Source organism: Apium graveolens, chromosome 5, assembly GCF_009905375.1.
Source record: "Apium graveolens cultivar Ventura chromosome 5, ASM990537v1, whole genome shotgun sequence".
NCBI lineage: Eukaryota > Viridiplantae > Streptophyta > Magnoliopsida > Apiales > Apiaceae > Apium > Apium graveolens.
In genome coordinates, this window is record NC_133651.1 from 21,146,640 (window position 1) to 21,155,976 (window position 9,337).

The 9,337-nt window shown below is 37.4% G+C and overlaps 1 non-coding gene across 1 annotated transcript; it reads left to right on the forward strand.

The window, feature by feature from the left end:
* The first annotated feature begins 731 nt into the window (after positions 1-731).
* LOC141663192 (small nucleolar RNA R71) lies at positions 732-838 on the forward strand. The gene has a single exon (XR_012551274.1). It is a non-coding gene; the product is annotated as a small nucleolar RNA R71 (small nucleolar RNA).
* The last annotated feature ends 8,499 nt before the right edge of the window (positions 839-9,337 follow it).

A 9,337-nucleotide genomic window follows, 5' to 3' on the forward strand; every position in this document is an offset into this window, starting at 1 on the left:
AGCAACTCAAGAAGAATATCCGTATAGCAGCTAGTCGATTCAATAAGGCATTAACAATTTGCCCTATTTGGTTCTCCAGAGTCTTGATAGAAATAGCCTGGCTTTGGCATATAAGAGCCTGGTTTTTGCACATAAGCCACAATTCCTCCAATTCAGATTTTACATTCGAAGATAGACATGCACCATGAGTTTATTGTTTTGGTGTAATTTGTTGCTGAAAACCAGGAGGGTTGAATAGCTTATTTCCAAACTGCTGGAATGGCTGTTGCATCGCATTCTGATTGTTGCTTTTGCTGAAGTTAGGATGATTCCAGTTATCAGGATGATAAGTGTCTGGAACTGGTTGCTGCAATCTCTGAAAGTTGCTCACAAACTGATTTGATTCACTAGATATAGCGCATTGCTCTGTCACATGCGGACCTGCACACAGCTCACAAACACTAATTATCTGCTTAACACCATAGTTAGCCAGAGAATCGATCTTCATAGACAACGCCTTCAGTTGAGCAGTGATAGCCGTAGTTGTATCCACCTCAAGAACTCCTGTTACCTTGTTTTGTGGAAATCTCTGGGCTGGATACTGATATTCATTAGCAGCCATCAGTTCAATTAGATCATAAGCTTCATCATAGCCCTTTGCCCATAATGCTCCACCTGCTGCTGCATCGAGCATGGGTCTGGACTGTGCTCCCAACCCATTGTAAAAACAATTGATGATCATCCAATTAGGCATTCCATGATGAGGACACTTCCTAAGCATCTCCTTGTAGCGCTCACAAGCTTCATATAAAGATTCTCCTGATTGCTGCGCAAATTGAGTAAGAGCATTCCTGATTGCAGCTGTCTTCGCCATAGGGAAGAATTTAGTAAGAAACTTCTGAGCAAGATCTTCCCAAGTAGTAATCGAACCAGCTGGTAGAGAGTGTAACCAGCTCTTAGCCTTGTCCCTCAGAGAGAATGAGAACAGTCTCAGCTTCACAGCATCTTCAGAAACACCGTTGAACTTGAAGGTGTCGCAGATCTCAATAAAGTCCCTAATGTGCATATTGGGATCTTCAGTTGGAGAACCCCCAAACTGGATTGAATTCTGCACCCATTGAATTATGCCAGGCTTGATCTCAAAGGTATTATCTGTGATAGCTGGCCGGACAATGCTAGATTGAATGTCATTGATCTTAGGTTGAGAAAAATCCATCAAGGCTTCCGTTCGTGCTGCTGGATCTCCCATTGTAATAAGTACCTAAAACACAAACAAATAAACCGTGAAAGTAAAAGAATCCGAGTCAGTGAACTTTAACGACCACTGATGACAAGCACATAAACTAAAAATTAACACCGAGTCCCCGGCAGTGGCGCCAAAAACTTGTTAGGGCGAAAACACGCGCTAATATTCACGCAAGTGTACGCGTTCGCAAGTAGCATAAGATATAAATCAGATTCGTTCCCACAGAGACTGGTTTAGGTTAAGTTCAATTTATGCACCTATGCAACAATGTATGATTATCGCTCAATGCTAAGACAAATAACAAATTGGGTTTTTATTAAACTAAGAGATTATACTAAATAACATTAACTAAGAGAATTGAGATTGAATTACTATATATTATAAACATGGGATTCTAACTTAATTAAATACTTCATTTAATAGCCTTTTTGTTCTTAACCTTAGCATGTGATGGTGATGACACTAATCAGATAACACGAAACTGATAAACGCCAACTTTCGTTGCACGAGTACCATTCTACCAGACATCCACAAAAGAGATAGAAGCTGAATAGGCACCAATTATATTGAGACCCTATATGTCTATAGAATTTGACAACATAACGGTTTAAGCACAAGTTATCCATAATGATTACATAGGGCAAGTAAAACAGTTAGAGTTACCTACGAATCATGCATACACATACATGAACCTATGCTAGCATGACAAGTTCTAAACCTCTATATTCATTATCGCTTCAATAGAGATTAACATGCTATTTTATATGTTAGCTACGCAATAAGATGAAAAAGCACAACCAAAACTAGGATATCAATCAATCACCACACACCAAGATATCAAAACAAATTAATTATTGAAATCCATAAGTAAATCCGCTAGAATCCCATGATAACAATTAGCCCATAATTGAACTCATCATCACCATGGGTTCCAATGAAAGCATGGTATAAAACAAGGTATTAATAAACTGAATAATAATTAAAGTACGAATAAACGAGATCTAGGTTCAACAAGAACGAAAACGAGCATCCAAAGTTATAACTAATTCAAAGAATCACAAGTTGAAAACAAGATCTTCTTTTTCGGAGTTGTTCAGTGCTTCTAGGTCTTCTCCTTGGTATCCCAATCTTTCGGGATGATGAAAACCCTTTTTTTAAGTATATATACGCCCCTAGTGGACCTGGACCCTTAAAATCGTCAAATTCCACTCAAAAAGGCTTTTTCAGCGAAATCAGCGATGAGCCGCGCCTTGGGCGGCCGCTCAGATCTCTGGGCAGACGCTCAGCTCTCAGGGCGGCCGCCCAGCTCTCTGGGCGGCCGCACAACTCTCTGGGCGGGCGCTCAGCTCCTGTCTGGAAAAATTTCTGATGAATCTTGTTTTGGCCATAACTTGAGTTCTACTCGTCAGAATTAGGCGATTCAACTGCCCACGCGAAGCTATTGAGATTATCTACAACTTGAAAATGGCCTTGGCTTCCAATTATGATCACTTTTTTATCATATTTCCTTTAAAAGCTCTTTTCTTCATATAACTGATACCTGAAATGCAATAACACAAAAACACATCAAAATACCAACAACTTGAGTCTAAAACACCAATTTAATCTTGTAATAAAGCATTCCATGTGGATATAAAATCCACTTATCAGCTGAGACCTTTTTTTAATAGTTACATCCTTTTGGGAGGATGCAACTAGCAATGAGTTGAAGTCCTTTTTAAGCACTACAGTTTGTTGGGAAGCTGCAGTGTGGCTAGGATGGGAAACACTCATCTCTCCAACCTTATTCTTAGAGCTTCTTTGATGTTCACCCTGTCCCTCACCTAACTTACTCACTGTCACACTCCCCTCTAGGTGTTTGGTAGATTTTGCAACTGGTTTCTTTTGAGAGAAACCAGAGGGGCTTTATTTGATTTTGATTTAGAAATTTTTGGTTTGGTGGCTTGGGTAGGCATCTGTTTGGTCACATTCACAGATGTCATTGCCACAGCTGAAGACAAAGAAATAGGTTGAGAAATAGTGGAGACATAGATGTTTACCTCACTTACTTGAGGCAGTTTCATGATTGGCATATACACAAGTGTAACATCTTTGTGATGATTTGCCTTGTTCAAGCCAGCAATAATTCTCCTCTCTTGGACCCAACAATCTAACTTGTTTGTTAGGTTCTCAATGATGAGGTTCTCAGAAAAAAAATTAGCTAGCATCATGAAAAATCTAGCATAATAGATATTCTTAGACCTCCTCTTAATATCCCCTAATTTACTCCCTATTTCAAAGATAACAAAAGTGCTAAAGTTAAAGTACTTATCACTAAGAAGCATATAAAGCATGTGCACACGTGAATAATTAACAGCATCAAAATTGCTAATTTTACTAGAAAATACTTTAATAAATGAATCATAGAAAACTCCATTCTTTTCTAAGACCCATTCTCCTAACATCACCTAACTTAGTGGCATTAAAAGCATAGCCCATAGAAATTAGCATGTTACTCACATCAGTGTCAGTGTGTGGAGCAAGTATGTTATTTTCAGGAAATTTAAAACATTTTTCAATTACATCACAGTTGATACAGTGTTCATTACCTTTGAGAGTGAAGGTAATAGTTTTATCACTGGAGCTGAACACTGCAGTAGTCCATATTTCCTCAACAACTTCACAGTAGATGGTTAAGGATTCAAGCATGGTATAATTCAATTTACAGTTTAGCATGAAGCCCATCATCTTGTGATAATCTTCAGATACCGGAATCTGCTTGTTCACCAAAGCTACAAAGTTGTTCTTTTCATAGATAAAGCCAGTTAAGGACATAAGCTTGACTACAGGTGCCATTGCTGTGATTGAGTTTAGTTGCAGAGAGAGAGAGTATTTGCTTTGGAGAAGAAGAGAGTTAGAGAAATTGCTTTGAGAATGATAAAATAAAAGAATGAAAATGAATTTTGCTTTTATACCATCTCAGAAATAAACTGTAAAAAGTAATAAAGTTAAATAAAGTAACCAATCAAAATAGCCCAAAATAGCCGTTTAAAAATTATGAAACTGTCAAAATTCTAACATTATTCATTGAAATATACATACAGGCTGTAAGTAAATTCGACGGATAATGTTCAGAATCAACGGCTAAAATTTTGACACTTCGACGGATGATAATAAGATACCCAGAGTAATAATTGATACTTTGACGGATGATGTGTTTCAACGGATATTCATTCTCAACGGATAATGAACATCCGTCGAGATACAAATTCTGACTTAATCAAAATTTTATCAAGAAAGGAAATATCAATTTTAACTCTGGCTACATTACAACTTGCAAGATTATCAAATATGATTTAAGAGTAATTAAGCATACCTAACTCACTTACTAACCTAGAGAAGGTGGATTCATAAAGTGGCTTGGTAAAGATATCTGCAAGTTGCTTCTCACTTGGAATAAAATGAAGTTCCACAGTGTCATTCATTACATGTTCCCTAATGAAGTGGTACTTGGTGTCTATGTAATTTGTTCTTGAATGTTGTACTGGATTTTCAGTGATGGCAATTGCACTTGTGTTATCACAGAAAATAGGAATTCTGTCAACTTGTAGACCATAGTCCAACAGTTGGTTTTTTATCCATAAAATTTATGCACAGCAACTACCAGCAGCAATATATTCAGCTTCAGCTTTAGAAGTTGAAACTGAATTTTGCTTTTTACTGAACCAGGATACTAGCTTGTTTCCTAGAAATTGACAGGTTCCTGTTGTACTTTTTCTATCAATTTTGTAACCTGCATAATCTGCATCTGAATAACCAGTTAGATCAAAACCAGAATCTCTATGGTACCAAATGCCAAGTTTTGGTGTTCCCTTGAGATATCTGAAAATTCTCTTAATAGCTACTAAATGAGATTCTCTAGGATTAGCCTGAAATCTAGACTAAAGACAAGTAACAAATATTATACCTGGCCTACTAGCTGTTAAGTACAGGAGTGAGCCAACCATGCCTCTATAGCTTGAGATGTCCATGGACTTTTTAGTAGTGTTTAATTCAAGTTTAGTTGCAGTGGCCATGGGAGTTTTTGCAGATGTGCAATCTTATAGATCAAACATCTTTAAAAGATCATAAATATATTTGGTTTGACTAATGAATATTCCATCACTAGCTTGCTTAACTTGTAAACCAAGAAAGTAAGTTAGTTATCCCATCATGCACATTTCATACTTACTTTGCATCAATTTGGCAAACTTTTTACAAAGTTTTTCATCTGTAGAACCAAATATATATCATCTACATAAATTTGAACAAGTATACTAGAGCCATTAACATTTCTATAGAATAAAGTTTTGTCAACAATACCTCTTGTGAAGTGATTTTCTAAGAGAAACTTTGACAAAGTGTCATACCAGGGTCTAGGTGCTTGCTTCAGTCCATAAAGTGCCTTCAAAAGATAGTAGACATATTCTGGAAAATTTGGATCTTCAAAACCAGGAGGCTTACTGACATAGACTTTCTCCTCCAAATCTCCATTCAGAAAGGCACTTTTGACATCCATTTGATAGACTTTGAAATTGGCATGGGCTGCATAGGCTAAGAAAATTCTGATGGCTTCAAGTCTTGGAACAGGAGAAAAAGTTTCATCAAAATCTATTCCTTCTTGTTGACAGTAGCCCTTAGAAACCAATCTAGCTTTGTTCCTGACAACTATGCCATTTTCAACCATCTTGTTTCTGAATACCCACTTGGTGTCAATTGAATTATTTCATTTAGGCTTGGATACCAGGAACGCTTCCTAGTGATACATAAGCCAATCCTGGAAAGAGGGAAGTTGAAGAATAGGTGAATGCCATCACCTTGAGGTCTGGAAAGGTCGCAAGCCCCCAAATTCAGCAAGACGAAGAGCCTGAAAAATCTCAAGTTTCAGAAAATGCAGTTGTGGCTGAAGAAGAAGTGCAGAATGAAGTAGAGGTGGAACCAAGGAAGACTACTGTGGAACACACTCCTCCTGAGGGTAATACAGGGGAGAAACAGATCTATCCTCCACCTCCTTTTCCTAAGAGGATGCAGAAGAAAAAGCTGGGTAAGCAGTTTGAGAAGTTTTTGGAGGTGTTTAAGAAACTTCATATCAACCTACCTTTCACTGAAGCTCTTGAACAGATGCCTAGCTATGTGAGGTTTATGAAAGGTATTCTCTCTCGAAAAGTGAAGCTCGATGACTTAGAGACTGTTGCTCTCACGGAGGAATGCAGTGTTGTGCTGCAACAGAAGTTTCCTCCAAAGCTTAAAGATCCTGGAAGCTTCACTATTCCTTGTACCATCGGAAACTTGTCGTTTGACAAGTGTTTATGTGATTTAGGAGCTAGCATCAATCCGATGCCCTTATCTATCTTCAAGAAGCTTGGTCTGCCTGATCCGAAACCAACATACATGTCATTGCAACTAGCTGACCGTTCCATCGCTTATCCACGAGGTATAGTGAAGGATATCTTGGTCAAGGTGGATAAACTCTTCTTCCCTGCTGACTTTGTAATTCTTGATTTCGAGGAAGATAAGAAGATTCCCATCATCTTGGGAAGACCATTCTTGGCTACAGGCGAACTATGATCGATGTGTAAAAAGGAGAGCTTTCGATGAAGGTTCACGATCAAAAGGTCACTTTTAATGTGTTCAAGGAAATAAAGTTACCCACAGCTAAAGAGGAGTGCTTTAAAGTAGAGCAACTGCAGGTTTTGAATGCACCTCCGTGGAAGAGGAAGTTGGATATGCCATTCGATTCTCTTGGGTTAGCAGAGCTGAAAATTTCTCAGGAGCGTTTTGAACCATTTATTCAAGAAGCTCCCACACTTGAGCTCAACCCTATACCAGATCACTTGAGTTATTCATTCTTAGGTGCACCCCATGATAAGGGGTTGGGATGTATTTTTGATGATGTAGAGAGTGGCTGGACAGATCTTCCAGTGCCTACAGAGGGTTCTTCTCATGCGCCACAAACAGTTGATAGGTTTGGTCTTGGTGATGAACAGTATAGGTGAGTGACTAGGTGTATGGAGGCCATGCACGACATTCACCATCATTTTGCTGAAGATTTGACACACGCTTTCGGTATTATTGTTCGAGACACTGGTGGCGAGGATGATTGGCCACCTGATCCTCCACCCGACGAGGGTGAATCTCCCGCTAACTAGGTATGCCTGAAATCCTTATTATTACCTCCAATGAGGATATTGAAATTTTTAATTTTGGGGGTGATAATATAAGAATTAGTAGTGTGTGTGTCCATATAGATTCATATAGATTCATATTGCATGTTTAGTTACAGTTCATTCATATTTTTGCATGATTGTTCATTTAGGACATATTTGTTTGTTTTTATGTGATTTCATATAGTTACATTTGCATGCATATTTAGCATGATCCCTTAAGATGAACTATGATATTTGATAAGTTGATGTTGATTTCAGTGTTGTAACACCCCCGGATCGGGGGTCAGGGATCCGGGTCGTCACGGTGTTTCTTTCCACAATATCACTTCACTTAATTAAAAAATAGTTAACCTTATGCTGTGACCCCACACTAACACACACCACAACCCGTTATAGTCTCAGAGATGAAATTGAAATAAGTACAAGTCTTTGAATCCACAATTTAAAAGTTATTACAACCCAAAATGATTACTTGATAAGTTTACAATTAATTGCCATTATCTGCCACAAGTTATAATTATACATAATTGATTCCCAAAAGTAGAAGGTCTGATCTACAAATAGATCTACCTCTGCAGCTATAGCAGCTATGATCTCAACGGGAAGGCGCGGGGCCTTCCCACACTCTTGCGCTGGGTCTGGTTGAGTCTGGCCATCTTTCCTAACTGTTGTTGTGTGATGAAGAAATAAAGCAAGAGTGAGCATTACAGCTCGCAAGATAATAAATAGTGTAAACAATAATGCAAGTATCTAAATGGATAACTTACTAAAATCCTTTATCAAGTGTAAGATAATTACTTACTGGATATAAGCAAAAACAAGGGATGAAGTTACCAAATACTTCACTATACTTATATCATTTATAAAGCTACTTGAACTACCACTGTTCAAAGTATAATGAGCTTTCAACAGTTCATCACATAGATGAGACTACAAGACAAGATTTGAATAGATTAAATCTTTGAAATATTATTGAATGAAATGAAGTTATGAGATACTTCATTAAGTCTCGATATATATATCCGCATATATATCTCTTTATACATTTCCTGAAAACCTCTATCATGTAAAGTATGAACAGAGTTTGTAACATCCAATGAATTTTTGGAAAGGAAAAGAATTGTGGCATAAACCCGATATCTTGCTGATCAGGCATAGATACCAATAAGTAACCTTTTTTACTGTAGATGGATAAATTCATCGCCGGTCATCACCCTAGCTGCATTCGGACCTCGCGCTAGACCGTTACCCGGCCACTCACGCGTGGATGGACTGTCACCCAGCCTCTTACACCTTCATAGACCGTACCCCGGCCTGTCGCTTATGCCGACTTAATCATATGGACTTACTTCCCGAACATTGGGCAAGTAATCAAATTGTTGTCTCAAAACAGCAACCACGTTGCGAATATAAAATACACCACAGAGCCGGATCCCTCAGGTTTTGAGCGAGTATTTAAATCCCCTTGAACGGAAGATCTTAAATATAAAAATGAGTTTTTGGGATCCGCTCTAACCTTTAAAAATCATTTTGAAGACTCGGAAACATTTTTAAGAATGTTTGGAGAAATGCTGATTTAATGAAATAAATCAGTCCCGATATATTAGAAAATATCTGAATATTATTAAATAATATTCCCATAAGGATAATCTCTATATAAATAACTTGAAGTAGAAGTTGTAAAACTTATACTTGAAATGAGTATTAAATAACCAAAGATATACTTATACGAAAGTACGATCTTTATTTGAATAATCGAAAATAAGTTTGATTATCGAAACATTATTCTTTAATAAAATAAAGAATATTATTTAATAAAAGAAGCGGAGTCATAAGTCCTCGAATGAATATTCAAAATAATATTCATTTAATAAAATAAGCGGAGTCATAAGTCCTCGAATGAATATTCAAAATAATATTCATTAAA